The sequence below is a fragment of the Uranotaenia lowii genome, chromosome 3, assembly GCF_029784155.1.
Source record: "Uranotaenia lowii strain MFRU-FL chromosome 3, ASM2978415v1, whole genome shotgun sequence".
Lineage (NCBI taxonomy): Eukaryota > Metazoa > Arthropoda > Insecta > Diptera > Culicidae > Uranotaenia > Uranotaenia lowii.
Window position 1 is genome coordinate 222,787,182 of NC_073693.1, and position 18,765 is coordinate 222,805,946.

At 39.4% G+C, this 18,765-nt stretch overlaps 2 protein-coding genes and 1 long non-coding RNA gene across 11 annotated transcripts in view; 2 read left to right on the plus strand and 1 right to left on the minus strand.

The window, feature by feature from the left end:
• The window catches only part of LOC129753543 (protein winged eye-like), a 531,910-nt gene that overhangs the window by 291,500 nt on the left and 221,645 nt on the right, over positions 1 to 18,765 (plus strand). The gene's annotated exons all lie outside the window — the stretch shown is intronic.
• LOC129753567 (40S ribosomal protein S25) overlaps positions 1 to 18,765 on the minus strand; it is a 458,367-nt gene that overhangs the window by 59,219 nt on the left and 380,383 nt on the right. The gene's annotated exons all lie outside the window — the stretch shown is intronic.
• Positions 7,388 to 8,040, plus strand: LOC129753573 (uncharacterized). The gene is made up of 3 exons (XR_008738947.1): positions 7,388 to 7,630; positions 7,688 to 7,847; positions 7,908 to 8,040. It is a non-coding gene; the product is annotated as an uncharacterized LOC129753573 (long non-coding RNA).

An 18,765-nucleotide genomic window follows, 5' to 3' on the forward strand; every position in this document is an offset into this window, starting at 1 on the left:
TCCGGCGGTAGCTTGTGTTTGATTTTCTCTCCATTCTTGACACCATTCGTGGTAGTGCCATTAGTACCGTTCATCGGTTCCGTAAACTTAGGTAACTCCAAAAACTAGAAATAAGGACTTGGATGAGAATCAATTAGAAAGAGGCAATTTGATAAATCCGCTCACCTTCGGCTGCTTTGGTCGGTTCAGATCGTACAGGTAGATCTGTTCAGCGCCCATGTTGACCAACAGTTCAGTACCGTCTGGGCTAAAGGTGAGGTACGTGATGGCTTTTTGCTTGAAGATTGAGAATTGGATGTCTTTGTTTTTACTCAAATGACCGGGACAAAAGTACTGAACACAACCATCCCGGGGTATATTGTCCGCATCGCTGGAGTTCGGCTTCAAATCGATCATGTTGTTACGCTGGAAAACATTTTTCAAAATCTCCGTAAATAACATATGAAAATTGAAAAAAGGTAGAAAACTACACCAACCTTCATAAGCGTCAACATTCGTCGATCGTAGATCCGGGCGAAGCAATCGTTGGCCCCGATCGCCACCATTTCCGGACGAAGCGGATTGATCGCTATACACTTGACTTCCGGCATTTCGGTAATGTGATTACGCAGATTTATCAGCACATTAGCATCATCGCCTCGGCACTGAGGTGGGGTTCGTATATCATGCTGCAAAACCAACCCATCTTCGGCTGCTGACCAAAATAGGTGTTCATTCTTGGAAGACGTTGCAAGCCGTTTAACTCGGGCACCGTGACAAGTACAAGTCCTGATTGGGAAAGGTCTATTTACATCGTACACAAAAGTTCTGAAATCTGCGGATCCAGTCGCGATGAGTGAATTATTCTGTTTGTGGAGGAATTTAACAGAAAAAATATTCCCCTCATGAATCGTTGCTAGATCCAGCAGCTGTTTATGGTTAAACGGATCCCACAGCATAACGTGGAAGTCGTCCGATGCTGAGGCCAACATGCGCCCATTATCGCTCCATTCCAGACAATTGACGCAGCCATTGTGTCCTTTGAGTTCTGCTTCCAGCTCGATCTTGTCGATAAATTGTGGTGCCGTTTTGAGACGATTCTTAACAATGTGCTCAATGTCACTGTAGTTGCGATCCAGGAGAATCTGAGCGACGTTCGTCACGTTGGGGTAGTGAAATTTTCGCTTCATTTTGCGAAAGATGTATTAAACCTGTTTTGAACAGTTCAATTTATTATTAAAAGCTTCCAATTACAGGATAATAATTGATGAGATACGAATATTTGAAATATTTGTTACTCCCTCACCCTTCTCAGATTTTGACAACCGTTTAAGTTCTAAGAATGTAATTTTAAAAGTCTTGACTCAAACAGGCAAATTAGGATTAGGGATAAGGGTAGGGGCCGTTCACATACCACGTGGACAAGTTAGGGGGGGAGGGAGGTATGGAAATGTCCACGCTTGTCCACGGAGAGGGGGGGTAGGGGTTTGGATCATGTCCACGTGGACAAACTTACATTCAAAATATTTTCTTAATGAATAAATATTAGGATGTTTAAATCAAAATTTTAGAATGGCATACCTTTCCAGTTTAAGTTTAAAAAATAAGTAGCTACTTGAAAGTAGGTGATAAATATGATAATTAAGGAATTTTAAAATTTTAAGTTTTTTTTTTATATCAGGAAATTCTTATTCGGTTTGACAAAAACAGCCATGAGCAACAAATACACTCAGAAAAATACTATTATGTATGCCATAAGATTCTCTTATGAAGTGGCGCCATAAGAAAAATTAATGAAATTTATAAGATTGTCTTATGACGCGAATGAATTCTGAAGATGAACGCCAATGAGAGGTTGTTGCTTTTCATAAGAGATTCTTATGGAAACAGTAAATCACTTTCTAATAAGAAAAATTCTCGATATTTCATGCTGAAAACATTCACTTTATTGTTTGCCAAATTCGTTTAAAATTAAATCCTTCATTGTCACCATCAGCAGCGCATCAACAGACGGCTCCATCCAGGTTTTTTTGCCGCATCTTAATCTTCGACCTTTCGTTTTTTGCCGATCAGCTTGCTGAAAAGTAAACAAATAATGTATTTTAGTTTCACACCAAAACGTTCACACCAAAAACATCAAATCGAACTTACCATTCCGGAGATAACAATAACATTTAACATTGAAGGAAAACTATAATAACTATGAACTGGCGATTGCTTCGTACTGTTAGATGATGAAAAAAAAAAACTGATGCTATGAATGAATGTGTTCATCATTTTTTCACAATGCCGTTTCTTCTATTTTTCATAAGAACATCGTATGAAAATTGAAAGAATTTCATAAGACTCTTATGAAAAATTAGTTTGGACGCAAAAAGTGGTTCATAGGATGTATCTTATGAAATTTATAATAAGATTTTCTCTGAGTGTAGTAGCCTTTGTAGGGCTGAGGTTTGTCGTCATAGTGAGTAGTATTTTGTCATGTGAAGTGAGAAACAAATAGTAGCCTTTGTATGGCTGAGTTTTATTGTCACAGTGAGTAGTATTGTGCCATGTGAAGTGAGTAACAAATAGTAGCCTTTGTAGGGCTGAGGTTTGTTGTCAAAGTGAATAGTATTATCACAGAGGTATTATGTTGGTCACCTAACCTTACTCGATTCAAAAACTTTGAGCCCATGATAGTTTTCGCTTGAGATTAGCATAGATTGGCCAATAAAAGATATTTCCAAATACGTAAGTCTTTAGAGATTCAGAACAAATGCGTGGCTTCTCTGTAATTATATTAACAACTTGGATACCGTAAAACCGAATCTCCATTAAAAGTTGTTTATCACTGCAGCAATTGTAAAAATTCTACGTTACACAAACAATAAAATAATTTATTAATAACCGAAAAGGACCATACTACTAATGACAATGATGTTCTTCTTAAGCCTCATCGCTAACTCTGAACAACTTCTCAGAGCAACTTTCCGAACAATAGACAAATCTACCAAGAAGCGTTGAAACGAGAAAGCATTCTGATCCAATGAGCCTCTAGTTCTTGTAAAATGCTTGATTTAAGAATGAGCCTTCGAAATTCATAAACCGCAAATACACACTTACTAAAGCATTGGGGAGACGAATACTACTACCTTTACCTTGCCTAGTAACGCATCTATTACAGCCTAGGATACGGAGGCACATCTGAACTTCTTAAAAAAGGACCTGAAATATAAAACTTTATTAAACAAATTGTAAGAAAAAATATATCAGGTCAAACAATCAATACTAATCGGACCATATTGAACACTGGTTTAAGACGTTTGTTTGAAGCCGTGGGGCCAACACGTAGGTTCCGTTTCACTGGCGTTCATCAGTGATCCGTTCGTGTTCGCAAGATCTGGTGTGATATTCTCACTATTCGATTCTTTAAGATCTTGCGCGACAAGGCATACCGATTTATATCAAAGTGGTATAAATGAGCCTCTTACCATGCCCACGGGGTTTTACAAAAACAGCCATTTCTATAACAAAAAGGCAAACAGTGATGTTTTCTAACAGTCAAATTATAGGTATTTAAAATAATAACTTTTTCAAATGTGTCCACGCGGACATCCGGGGAGGGGGTAGGGGTTAGCCAAATGTCCACGCTTGTCCACGGAAGGGGAGGAGGGGGTCAAAAATCTCATTTTTCTGTCCACGTGGTATCTGAACGGCCCCTTAACGTACACCCAGTAAGTGGGGACGGTTTTTTCGCATAGCTCAACTCTAAAAAAAATCAATAAAGAATCAGCAGTGGTGTTTCGGATTTTATCGTAGAAAAAGTCCTTGGAATCTACTTTTGACTTTTATAACTTACATTAAGTTTCCCGATCCTCTTGCGGGAGTAGCTTTAGGTAACTTTTTCCAATTTTACTAGTAGTTGGAGTTCTATACAAATTATCTGAGTATAAATTGCATGTTTTTTGCATGATTAGCGATATTAGAAGTGATGTAGATATTTCAGTTAGTTTATCACTTCAGTACTCAAGAATTCTCACGTGGTTTTACCACCGTATGGTTCTACAACAATTGTACATAGAAATGTAATATTTCGTTTAGGTACATTCTATAATGCTACTTACAGCTACTTACTGCTACAAAACACTTTTAGATACAAGCTAACTGTGATAACCACTGTGATACTAGTTTTAAGTAGGAATTTAACTGTGATAATAGTGATTAGATAGATGTAAGAAATATAATGTGCACATTTCTAGGAAATTTTGCCAATTGATATAAAAATGATGACTTTCAATTCTCCTATGTTCTCTGTAGAAAGTGATTGTTGGCTTTCGGTGCCACGAAATAAAATTATCGAAACATAAGTAAAAAATTTTCTAATGGCCACGTTTTATTTCTTACCCGCCCAAGCTCCCGACTATTCTGGTCAATTTTGTTTCGGAGTGTATTTTTTCACTTACGGTTCTTTTCCGTCTGGCGCCTTCCTGGGAACCATGCATGGTCCGGCCAGGCCCTGCAGCTGTTGGAGTTGTTGTTGTTCTGCTGCTGGCGTTGTTGTTGTTCTGCTGCTGGTGCAGAACTTCCTAAGCAGCCGGAGGTGTGGCTGGTGTTGTACCGATGGCGAAGCACCACATGGCAGTGCCAGATGTTGTTGCTGGAGTTGTTGTTGCTCTGCTGCTGGTGCAGCATCTCCCAAGCAGCTGGAGGTGTGGTTGTCATCGCACCCAATGGCGACGCACGACATTGCCGTGCCGGATGTTACAGGAGTTGTTGATTGCCCTGGGCCGACGCTCCACTTATTCTGACGGTACTGTTGATGTCTTTGCTCCTAAGCCGGCGATGATGGAGTGGCCATCTGTGCCACGATCGCCGCTTCTCTTCTCCGTCTGGATGCGGAGCAAAAGCCCCGAATCTTCCTCACACGGGTGCAGACCCGCAGGCCTAAATCCTCCGCACTCACGACCGAGCACCACACTTTTTTCCAATCCGGCCAAAACCGACTCACCCGCGGAAATATTGATGACAGGAACGGTTTTTTTTTTCTTTTTTCGAGAACTATGTCGGTTTTTTTCAAAAATAAGTTCGATACAGTGGGCCAAATCTGATCAAACATGTTGATTTATTTTTGATTAGGGTTGGGTTTTTTATTTGTATTTTTGCTCAAATCACACCATAATAAAAGTTCTAAAAATCAACTGTAACATCTCTACGTCTGACATTCGTTGTCATGGTATGCCTACACTACACATAAGCGTTTCTACTCCACCTTATTGAGGGGGGCGCATTCTTCAGTGGTGCCCAACAAGTGGATCAGTTACTATACAGTTTCGTTTAAAGATGTTTACAAATGCTGAAAAGGTCAGCATAGCAAATATCTGTGTCTGTAAAGTACTTTATTTTAAATTTTAATTTCACATGCTTGAGGATTCGTGCTCATTAAACTGTCCTCAACTCGTCCTAATGTAATTTTTGATACCTTTTTTTTAAGTAAACTCTTGAGTTTTTTTCTAAGCATGTCAACCTCTCAACTCTCTTTCTGGTAATCATTTTGAAATTGCAAACTATTCAACTCTTCAACGTGATTTTCTTCCAATTTATTGCAAACTATCTTCTTTTCCTCTAAAACCACTGGAGTTTGCTTTCTCACTTGGCGGTCTTTTCAACTCGCTTTAAGGTGGTTTTTTGAACTTATTCCAAGCTGTCTTCTCAAGCCGCTTGATCATCAAACTGTCCTCTCAACTCAGCTCATTTTTTTAATTTTTAAAACAGGTTCGATTTTTTTTCAAATTCTGCCACAAAATACAATGTGGGGATATTCTATGAATCGTTTAGATATTTTATTAGGGCATCCGCAGCAATCGCGAGCAAAGTGAAAATGCTCGCGAATTTAATCACTTCTATACCGCACCGGGGGTTAGTATCAAGGTGAGCAAAATAGGGCCGTTGCCGTCGGGACCGACAAAATCACCAAATTTGCTCACTAGAAAGGGGCGAGAGCAAACATGCACTGAAAAAATTCTACCGTTTTAAGCAGAATTAAACAAACGAAGTTATTAATAATTCTTTATTTGAAACGGCTCATACCTTAAGGTTTTAAGGAGCCAAACTCGTTTTTGTTTTTACATTGTTTGCTTAGCTTAACACTTTGAGTTTAAAGAAAAAGATGATAGAAAGGGAAATATAGGATTAAAGGCGCAGATAAAACAAACGAAGTTGTTTACTCGATTCTGAATCAATGCGAAGTGGCCAGCAATATGGCTCGTTATGACGGAAGCGAACCACTGTATGTATGTCAAAACACGAGCCGAGGGCTTCAACGGAGTTGTTAAAAATCGCATCTTGGGCAGAAACTTTTTTTTATTGCACAAAAACTAATTCCATGCAATATTTCCGAAAAGCCCTTCAAGTCCGACGATTGCTTCCTGAAGATTTAATGGAGTAATAATAATCGAGACCAGTGCGCTGTGCAGGATATTTGTATCCAACCGGCCAATATGGGTGGCATTCCAGTACTGTTTTTCCCCGTTTTTCGGAGCAGCAACTATTTCAGTCAGCACGTTGGATAGAAAAAAGTTGAAGATTTTTTAGAAAAGTATGATTTTAATAGAAATATAATAAATAAATAAAGTTGAATTTTAGTTGAACTGTTTAGTTTGTTGAATTTTGTTTTTCGGGTCCATGTGTTAGGAAATATAAGTGCCCGGCGTTTTGAAAACAAAATCGAGCTTAATTCGAAAATACATTCTTATCTGAACTTATTCTATTCAATCAAGTCGTCCTACAATTCAATAAGTTTTTAATCACAATCCAGCAAACGGGTGACACGGAATTGGAAACACCGTAAGGGAAATTCAACGCTTTGCCGAAAGGATCAAAGTTGAATCGGTCGCCGAAAACAACCACCACCGGTTGAAAGCGGTGTCCTATAGATATGATAACGAGGTCAAGCGAAGCAAACATCCTGCTAACTGCTAAGAAGTTCTTGCTGCATCCGTCATCGGACCCGATTGCTGGTCGTCTAAGGTGCTTGGCCTTAAGTCAATTGCTGCTGCTGTACGGCATGTTCAAACAGGATGTAGACTTTGACGTCACGTTACGGATAGCAGCTTTTAAGACCAACATTAATCGAAATTTTAGAAAAAAAAACTGACGACTCCGAAAATTTACTCGGTCCGTATTAATTTAAGATTAAGATTTTCTTCAAAAGTTTTCCCAGTGCAATGCTGAATTTGAAAATATAATTATGCTACCGCCCGGTGCGCGAAAGAGTGTGTATCCTAAAACCGGTCCGCTGAAATGAGCAAAACCGGGCCGCGTATACTCACTTATTGGTGCGTTTGCTCTTATGTGGTTTGCAGGATTGAAGGATACACGGAAAAAAATTTAATTTAATTTAATAAGTTTTCTTATATCGATAAATTATTCTATAATAATTGAATCGATTAAATTCTTGCTTTTCAGACCTTCAACTGCAGGAATAAATCAAGCTGGTCCACGAAAGTGATGACGTCGCCTGGTTGGACGATATCAACAGTCGGAAAAGTCCCACGTAAAAACTGTCCCGCCGGATTGGATCAAGATAGTTTCCTGTTGGATGACGGATATCAATGCTGAGCAGATTGCTGTTTATGGTTCGAATAACAGAAATTTAAGATAGGGAATTTTGGTAAGATTCTGTGTTTTTTACTAGTTTGCCTGATGCTTATATTTGTTTATCTTCCAGACGAAATTTCGTTTCAGTAAATGATTCCGAAAGCAGTGTAAGGTCAACTTCAACCTGTTCCACACCATCCATCATGGGTTCATCTAGCAGACGCCGATGTCGGTGGGTTCCGAAACAGCGAGTCTTTCATTTTAGGCGTCATCGAAGGAAAAATTCAAAGGTACCCACCTATTTCTTTTTCCTCTTTTTTTCTGATTGTTTTAATATCCTTCTCTTGCAGATAAAGGACGATGTTAGGTTTTTTTTTCCAAACGGCCGTGCTGGACGATCTTTCTGAGGATTCTTAGTACAAGATACAGATTTGGCTCCAGCGGAGAAATAGTTGGTAATTTTTGAAAAAAAAATTGTGGTGGCTGAATAAAAATGAAAATTGTAAAAACAATATTTTAAGTAAATTCCGCTTAAAAAACACCACCAAAAAAAGAGTAAAATCTATTATTCCGTGGGGTAGTTATAAACGATACTGACTGGTAATTTTGTTTTTAAACCATGCTCATTTTCATAATAACATGTGCTGATTTTATCGTTTAATATATAGTAATTTTACCATGCACAAAGTAATATTACTCATCCTTTCGTTGATAGTTTTACTAGGAATGTAGTCAAAATTACTATGTGCAGCCAAAACTAACACATAGTAAAATTACTATGCGCGTAGTATTTTTAAGAACAAAACATTATTGACTCAAAAATATGGTTGCGTGTTGTTCATTTAAACCACGGATTTAGTAATTTTACTATGCTTTTTTTTGTGTGTAGGAAATATCTAATGCCATATTCGTTTTCATCTGGTGGAAAGATGGTTGTGCACCAACTGCTGTCATCTTCATATAAAAAAAACGCTTTGACAGCACTTGGTGCACTACCGGTGCACCACCAGGATGAAAACGAATATGGCATAAATGATTCATAGAATGATATCACCTGTCACGATTGTCAATTGTGCAAACTGGTGAGCTTGATCACCAAGCTATCAGGGTATAATCCATCCATAGAAATGTCAAACACAGAGTTCCTGACGATTTTGGAAAAGTAACTTTTTTTAAATTAATACTAATGTTATGATTTGTATTGGTGCATCTTTGTACCTGAAAATAATCAAATTTTCGAAGGTGATGGAAAGTATTAGATAAACATGAGCTATCAAAGAAAGAAAAAACATAAGCGATAAATATTATGAATTTTTCAAAAAAAAATACAACGGCTCACCGGCAGGACTTGAACCCGCAATCTCAAGCGGAGATTGCGAGTTCAAGTTCTGCCAATCAGCCGTGGACCGTGGTATCTTTTTCGAAAAATTCATAATATTTAGGGCTTATGTTCTTTCTTTCTTTGATAGCTCATGTTTCTCTAAACCTTTCCAATAAATATCGTCAATTTACACATGTACTCTTTTAAGAGTACATGTACTCTTTTTCGATCGAAAAATGTGCGTACTCTTCTTTTTGTGAAATGTTATCAAATGTGCACCACTAGGTGCTGTCCTGTTTGTTTATTCGGACAATGTTGCAGTTTTGACCTCGTGTTACACTGCCATCGGGCGGTAGTGCCCCGAAAATTTTGTCAGTGTTGCGAGAGAGCGTGTGAGTGAGTGAGGTAGCAATACACTGGCGACGATTTGTGTTTGTTTTTATCGGGTACGGTGGAACACTGAACGAGGGGAAAAAACAAATACGGTATTAAAAAGCACGAAATATCTACAGTAGAGCTCCTTCAATCCGAGCTCCGGTTATCCGAGCCTCCACGCTATCCGAGTTTAACATCTAAACTTGCCAAAAACGTCGATTAAATAGAAAAATAAAATCCATTAAGGGACCGAGCTATGCGCCTGGATGATATGCAATACCAGAGCAAAAGGGTTTGTTAATGTATTTCGACTACCTCGGGTAAGCGGGTTTCTATTGTACATCATTTTGCATACCATTCGGGCGCAAAGCTCGATAATATATGACTTTTTTTTCTTACTTTTTGGATAAATGATCTCAATGTACTCTTTTCGATGTCACGGGATACGGTAACCCTAATTTACACCTTACTTTGAATGCATTAACGCAAAATTTTCGCAGTTAAAGTTTGTTCACTAGGAAAGAAATTTTTAACCAGAATTCCAACGAGATTTTTCTGTTTCAATTGTAGCCGTTTTACCATCATCATGGCATTCGCGACTTTATAGCAACGTTGCAGTTAGCGGGTACAACTGTGTTCGATGTTTACTCTTGGGCTCTTCCAACGAGAATTTTTATCGAATTGAGTGCTGAAAACCGAACTTGAAAGTTACAAAAGGGACTTTAAAGTGGCTCTAAATGACGTGTTAAAGGAGTGAAACTCCGAAATTATTTGTACTTATCTGCTTTATTGAGAGTCTCGTAGAATTGAAACACATAGAGAAAAAATGTATTTGCATAAACTTATACCATTTTAAAGTTAAATTCTAAAGCTTATGAAAAGGCTATATTGTATTGTATTCTGCCTAACTGATATGTTCTTGTATTATACAATTTAAAATTATCATTTTTTCGTAACTCACGTTCATATTCGAAAAAATGTTAACGGTGTTGCATAGTTTAAGGGGTAAAAATCAGTAAATGCGGATGTTGGCAGCCATAATCTATTGGAAACAGCTTAAAGGTAAAGTTTTCTCCTTTGAACAGTATTTACTACGATTGCAGGATAATCTGGACATAATAACGGCCGGCATTCCATTTAACCGAGTCCATTGGTTTTTAACCATTATAAATACATACATACGTCGAAATACCTTCAATTTTCAAGATTCAATTTTTATCCCGTTCAAACCAAATGCCCCACTTCTACAATGTTCTAATATGTCAGTGAGGAACCCAAAGTGGAACAGCAAAATCGAAATAAAATCGATAGCAATAAAAAAAAGACCAGCTGGTAACTTTAGAAAAGTGTTAAATATTTATAAGTTTGTTAAAGGTTTGAGAAATAATTGAGGATTTGAAACCAAAGCTCAATAGATAAAGAATAAAAGTTGCTAAATAAAAAGAGAATTTATTTACGTTTTTCGTAGGAAAAAAGGATAACATTGTTTCGACTGTAATTTGTAAACAAGCTAACATCCAGCAATAACGGCGGAGGTTTTCAAAAATAATTGGCAAACAAATTTCCCGAAGTATTCTACTTACCAACTATCCCTAGATTGTCGAGATAACCGATTTTATTACCAGACTTTCTGCCAAAATTTTATGTTGCATAAAATATCTCCATCTGCATTAACACTTTTCACTGAACGAAACGACTACAAAACGAAAGCGAGAAAATTGACAAGTCGGTACCGGCAGTGGTGCCAAATTTCGAAAATGATACTTTCACTGAAGATGTTGATGATGATCATCATCATCATCATCATGATCGCAAAATGTCAGGGTTTACCTCAAAGAATATTTTTGATTACTTTGGCAAAGCCTCTTATTGAAATTAGGTGAAGTTATTATCATGATAAATAAACTTAATTTACTTGTTTTTTTTATTTATAATTTCATGTTAATTTGGTTTGAAATTCCTAAAAAAAGAAAAAAATTGTAAACCATTCATTAAGAAACAGTTTGGTTTCGACCGCGCTACAATCTAGGGGGCCGTTCACATACCACGTGGACAACTAAGGGGGAGGGGGGTTGTATGTAAATGTCCACGCTTGTCCATGGAGAGGGGGGTAGGGGTTTGGGTCATGTCCACGTGGACATACTTACTGTTTGAATCGTAAAATTATAAAGCTTTCCAGTTTAATTTTAAACTTAAGCAATTATAAGCCTCTTGAAAGCAAATTTAAAAAATTTAAAAATTATTTTATGTTAGGTAATTCTATTTCTTTTTTTTCTTAAATCAGCTATTCCAATAACAAATAGGCAAAAAGTAGTGTTTTCTAACTGTCACATGGGTTTTTGAAAAAAAAAACAAATTCAAATCTGTCCACGTGGACATCCGGAGAGGGGCGTAGGGGTTTGCCAAATGTCCACGCTTGTCCACGCAGGGGGAGGGGGGTGTCAAAAACGGCCCCTAGACGTGATTTTCCTGTTTTCCTGTTGAGGGCGGCTTGCATTGACTAGCCCCCCTCAATCACGAACATACATTTTGCTAAATTTGCCAAAAAAGATAAATCAAATATGGTCGATATATAAAGGGAATCTTTTGGGTGTCTTGGGAAGAAGATAATTAGTGGTATGAATAAGGTTTAGCAATTGCTTCGGTAGCTTTTACTTTGCTCGAAATCAAGCAAAGCAAAAGCCCAAAGCATTTGCTTAGTTTGGTATGAATAAACGTTTGCTTAGCAGATGTGTACTAAAGTCTTAGAACATAGCTTTTGCTTCGAAAAAAAGAGCTATCCAACCAGCAGAATCTGAAATTTTCTAAAGTAAAATGAAAGAAGACGATCAACAAATTGAAAAGTACGGCTAAAATAGCCATGAAATCGACGGTGCGGGTGGTGGGTGTAAGAACGATCGGAAAAATTTAAGTCAATACACGCTCGTATGTTGATGTTTAAAGAAAATTAAATATTGTCAAATAAAAATGGCCTAGCTTTTTAACATTTATCATAAGCTCTCCCACACGTTTTCGGATCGGGATAATCCGATATATAAAAAAATAGGCAATAGGCGCGCATCTTAACTTAGATGTTTTCTTTTAATCTTAGAATTATAAAAAAAATCATATAAATTTGGGAGATCTGAATTATGTTTTAAATTATTACAACTTTCTTCCAACTTCAAGCCGATTGGGACTTCTTCCACTGTAGCCGGATTTTTTTAATTTGAAATATTTACTAATTGATTTGTTTTGTTTCATCTTAGACGAATCATTTCATACAACGACAGGAATATGAAAAAAGTTGGGTTATCACTTCGACTGTTCTTTATCTATGTTGAAAATGCCTATTTAAATTGTATTGAAATGTAATATTGCTAATTTTATAAATTCATGACGTTGTTGAAGAATTTGTTTATTGGAAAAGTCTGCTACCAAGCATGCTTAGAAAATAAAGTAATTGCTAGGAGATTTCTCGAGCGATTGCTTCAGATTTGGGCTTTATTCATACCGAACAGCTTGTTCTAAAAGTAAAAGCTCCTGACTGAGAAAACAGCTGTCAGAAAAAACTTTATTCATATCAACCGAAGCAATTGCTTTCTGCGACTGCTCGAATGCTCGATTTAGTTTAGCAAAAGCAATTGCTAGGGGTTTTTCATACCACCTAATGTGGATTAAAGACACTATAGTAAATTCCAATCGGCACACGGCGCCTCTTTGTTTATGTAGTCTCTTTAATGTGGATCGTTATTGTATAATACTCGTTCCATACGGGATGTTTTACATCAATTCAATACTTTCATAATTTCAAATTGTTAATTGTCAATAATAATTATTGAACAATTATTGCTCTTTATTGATTTAACGTCCGCCCAAATTAATAAATGTTAATTGATGTTTTCTTTTTTTTTTTATTTACAGGTAGCTTTATTAAGGCATTTAACTCATAAAGTTTTTTTTTTGCCGAGTATTCACTTTCACTTTTATGTGGTGTTAGTAAGAGGGGGGCCGTAATCGTCGCGGCTACTCAACTGTTAATTGATTAACTAAAAGGGAGGGAAAGAGGATTGTGTAGGGTCACTCTCGAGAACAGATTTCCGTCTTTGGTCGGTGGTGGCTTCCTGTAGCGTGGTTTCGTAAGCTACCGCAGGTATTGTGTTCCTGGCCAGCCTTCATTCCGGTGTTATCGAACCGGTCGGACGAGAGGTTGTTCTAATGAATAGACGAAAAGAGCATTAGATAGAGTAAAGACAGAGAGGAAGAGGACTAAACGACCAAGTCAGACATTTTAAGATATTTGTATATAGGGTACAAATATTCAAGATCTAAGTTTGCCAAGATGTCTCGAATTGGAACCCCAGGTAGTTTACTTCGGGCCCTAAGGGTATCCAGTAGCCAAGCCCTCGATCGATCAAACCGTTCACACGTCCACACAACATGATCAATGTCGTGGTAGCCATCCCCACAAACACAAACATTGCTTGTAACTAGTTGTATACGAAACAAATGCGCGTCAAGCCGGCAGTGATTTGACATGAGCCGAGAAACCACGCGAATGAAATCGCGACTCATGTTAAAATGCTTAAACCATGCCTTCGTCGGAACCTTAGGGATAATCGTATGGAACCAACGTCCCTTTGTGCCATTATCCCAGCTAGACTGCCAAGCGTTAATCGCTAAAGTGCGAGGTATTGAAAAATATTCATTGTAAGTTATTATCCTCTCAAAAATTTCACCTTGTAACGCGCCCACCTTAGCCAATGAGTCCGCATTCTCATTGCCTTGAATAAGACAATGAGACGGGATCCAAGCTAAGGTAATCCTGTACGAATTTTCGATCAAAGCGCCCAATATCCCTGAAATTTCCAGCAAAAAATGGGAAGAGCGCTTCATCAGTTTCATCGATCGAATCGCCTCAACGGAGCTGAGACTATCCGAATAGATGAAATAGTGGTCTACGGGCAGTGTGCGAATGTGTTCCAAGCTACAATAAATTGCGGCTAATTCAGCAACGTAAACGGAGCATGGCTCTCGAAGCTTGAACGAAGCTTCAAAGCGCTCATTGTACACTGCGAAACCAGTCGCGCCGTCGATTCTAGAACCATCAGTAAAGAACATTTTTGTAGGGTCAATTTCACGTACTTTTGATGCAAAGATTGAAGGAATGACGTGGGGTCGGACGTGATCTGGTATTCCACGGATGTCAGCGGTCATGGACAGATCGAATCTTATCAAGGAACTGCTAATCGGGTAAAAGTGACTCGTGTCCGAATTTAATAAAGAAGGATTTATTTCTAATTGACTAAAAGTTTCATAATTGTTTACATATTTTACTAGCGGATTAATATTCATAAGCCTTTCCAAATTTTCTATCACCAAAGGATTCATAGTAACACTTCGAATTAGGAAACGTAGCGATAAATCGAAGGACCGATTTTTCAACGGCATTATTCCCGCCAGTACTTCGAGACACATCGTATGTGTCGACTGCATACAACCCATGGCAATACGCAAACAACGATACTGTATTCGTTCTAGTTTAATCAAGTGGGTTTGCGCGGCGGACCCAAAGCAAAAGCTTCCGTATTCTATGACCGACAGTATCGTTGTTTGGTATAACCTGATGAGGTCCTGTGGATGAGCACCCCACCAGGTTCCAGTAATCGTTCGAAGAAAATTGATTCTCTTTTGGCATTTTTGAGTCAAGTACCTAATATGTTTTCCCCAGAGGCATTTAGAGTCGAACCAGACACCCAAATATTTAAAACTAAGAGATTGAGTTAGAGTTCTACCCATCATAAGGAGCTCTATTTGAGGAGGGGAATGCTTCCTTGAAAAAACTACTAACTCGGTTTTACTAGGCGAAAACTCGATGCCTAGATTCCTGGCCCAATGTGATAAATTATTTAGAGTTTCTTGTAACGGAGGTTTAATTTGAGTGCCTTTTTTACCTGTGATATGAACAACACAGTCATCCGCAAGCTGTCTTAGCGTACAATTTTGTGCCATACAAGCATCGATTTCTCGGACATAAAAGTTGTATAGCAGGGGGCTTAAACATGAGCCTTGGGGTAGACCCATGTAACTAATTCGTTCAACTTTGGTTTCTCCATGACTAAAATGCATGATTTTTTCAGACAACAGGTTATAAAGAAAATTATTCAATATTGGTGAAAGTCCGCAAGAGTTAAGATTACTAGATAGCACTTCTATGGACACCGAATCGAATGCCCCTTTGATGTCCAGAAATACTGCCCCCATCTGCTCTTTTTGGGCAAACGCCAATTGAATGTCTGATGAAAGTAATGCTAGACAGTCGTTCGTACCCTTTCCTCTACGGAATCCAAATTGTGTACTTGACAAGAGATTGTTTGATTCAACCCATTTATCCAGCCGAAAGAGAATCATTTTTTCGAGTAATTTCCGGAGACACGAGAGCATTGCGATCGGCCTATACGAATTGTAATCAGAAACTGGTTTTCCCGGTTTTTGGATGGCGATAACTTTCACCTGTCTCCATTCATGCGGCACAATGTTCATCTCTAAACACTTATTGAATAAATTCAACAAGCGTTTCTTAGCGGTATCTGGCAGATTCTTCAACAAGTTGAATTTGATTCTGTCCAGTCCGGGAGCGGAATTGTTACATGACCAGAGCGCAAGTGAAAGTTCGACCATCGAGAATTGATCCTCCGTTTCGGAACTATTCTCTGTATCCCGATAGTTTTTCTGAGCTGGTACTGCGTCTGGACAGACCTTTTTCGCGAACTGTGTCAGCCAACGACTCGAGCTTTCCTCACTTTCGTTCGAAGGTGTATGATTTCGCATGTTTCGAGCTGTTCTCCAAAGCGTGTGCAGTGACGTTTCTCGAGATAACCCATCTACGAATCGCCGCCAGTACCCACGTTTCTTGCCCCTGATCAAGTTCTTGAACTTGCGTTCCAAGGACAAGTAACGTTGGAACTTCTCTGGCAATCCAGTTCTGCGAAACTCAATAAACGCCTTGCATTTTTCACCTCGCGCGCGTGAGCAGTCTCCATCCCACCATGGAGTGGGAGGCCGTTTCTGTATCGTCGAGCTTTCATTCCGTCTGACCTGTGCCCCGATTGCACAGTCCACAATTGTCCCGGAAATAAAACTGTACTCTGCCTCCGGAGGCAGTTCATCCGTTGAGTCGATGGCTTCAATGACACCTGATGCATACTTTTTCCAATCTATATTCTTTGTGAGGTCATAAGGAATATTGATCTCTTCGGGTGGACTACGACCACTGGTGATAGAAATACTGATAGGCAAATGATCGCTTCCCTGAGGGTCTTGGATTACCTTCCACGTACAATCCAAGCTCAGAGAGGAAGAAGCTAAAGAAAGGTCTAAAATACTATGCTGTGATTGGGATCCATTAATTCGAGTCACTTCCCCATTGTTTAAGACAGTCATGTTGAAGTCGTCGCACAGCTCATATATCATGTTAGCACGATCATCATCACGTGAGCTACCCCAGCCCACGCCATGGGAGTTGAAGTCTCCCAGAACTAGTCGGGGTTCTGGAAGAAGTGAAATAATATTCGCCAATTGGTTCCCGCTCACGCTTGAATTTGGCGGAATATATACCGAGGCTAGGCAAAGGTCTTGGCCTTTAATTCTAGCTTGGCAACTGACGACTTCAATACCTGGAGATGGTTGTAGTGGAATACGATAGAAAGAGTGGCATTTCTTGATCCCCAAAAGAACGCCACCTCCTCTTTGCCCATCTCGATCCAGGCGAATAATATTGTGGCTATGGAAGTTGAAATCAGTGTTTGGAGAGAGCCAAGTTTCGCATAAGGCGAACACATCACAATTCAAATTGTGTACCAATACTTTAAAGGAGTCTAATTTTGGTAAAATACTTCTGCAGTTCCATTGCAATACAGAAACAATTTCTCTTACCTCAGTGGACGAGTTATTCATCAAAAGAAATTGCTTCTGCGATGAGGGTCATAGTACAAGCTTTCTTTTTCAAGACTTCTCTCAAAAGAGGTACAAACATATTAATCATAGTCCTCCAACCTGCTGGTACACTGAAAAAGTCCAAGATGAACGCAACAATTTCCGAAAATTTCATCTTACCATCAGATGAAAAGCTGGGCAAACTGTTCGACGATGGATCAGATGCAGTTTCTCTGGGAATTGTTGCATTCCTGTTAGCTACTGATGGTCCTGAATTCTGAAGGGAAGTCTGGGGTTTTGACTTACCAGAAAGTGGAGGGAAGTCCTTCGGGGACGGATTAAAACCCGGAGGTCTCTGAATAGGAGGGGTAGAATAACTATTTCCACTTTGAGGATTTTTTGTTTTATTAACTTTGCTGGCAGCTGATCGGGGTTGTGTGTTAGTTGTGCGTTTCCTTTTTGGAGCCTGTGAAACATTTTTTTTAACAAATGGCCCAGCTGATGTTCCTTCACATGGATCCTCCCCTTCGGATTCATACTCACTTAGAAGGCCAAACTGGTTCTCTGAGACGATTGGCAAAGACTTCATCAGCATGTCTCTATATGATTTCTTAGAGCGGGTTTTTAAAGAAGTCTTGATTTTTTCCCGGCGCGATATGTACTTCGGACACGCCGAGAGAGCATGAGATTCCTCGCCTGTGCAATACAAACACTTGCTTAATGCTTGTATTTCACACGAAGCTTCCGCATGCTTCTCCCCGCACTTAGAGCAGCGTGCCTGATTGCAACAGTAGGCGGCCGTATGATCCAACTGCTTGCAATTCTGGCAGAACATGACCGAAGGCACATAAAGTCTCACAGGTAGACGAACCTTCCCGATCGCAACGTAATCAGGAAGTGCAGTGCCGGAAAAGGTAACCCGAAAAGAGTTCGACAGGGAAAATGTTCTCTTTTCCCCCTCGCCTGATGCTGATTTCAGCTGACGCGCGTCCAGCACCTTGACCGTGGGGAGACCAGGGTCTTTGAATCGGCCAACCCCGGATTCCATTAGGTCATCGACGGTCAAACCCTCTTCGGTTACCACTCCGTCGATTTCCACGTCACGAGCGGGAACGTATACGCGGTATTCGATCGTAAACTTCGGGTCACAAGCAATGGCATTTGCTTCCTTCAGGCTACCAACAACAATGCGCATCTTGTGCGGTCTCATCGGCTGGTAGCTGATTACGGAAGGGTAAGAACGATCAAGGTCCCGGGCGATTGAAATCACATTGGGTGATTTCCCATTAGTTTTGGACCGGATGTAAACTACCCAAGGTCCCGTCGATTCAGGTTGGTAAACCCGACGGCGAGGGGCAGTTTGAGGCAACTCATTATCTTTTTCAACGGGGGAGTTTGCTTGAGGGGTTGATGCTAGCGTGGAGTTTCCAAACACAAAAGGCATTTGTGGGAAAAGGGTCTTTGGGAGAGGAGAAGGGTCATCTTCCGTGTCCGTGAGGTACATCGGGTGGTCTTGTAATGTTTCTTTGGAAACAATTTCCTCGGAAAGAATTTCCTCGGAAAGAATTTCCTCGGAAAGAATTTCCTCGGAAATATCC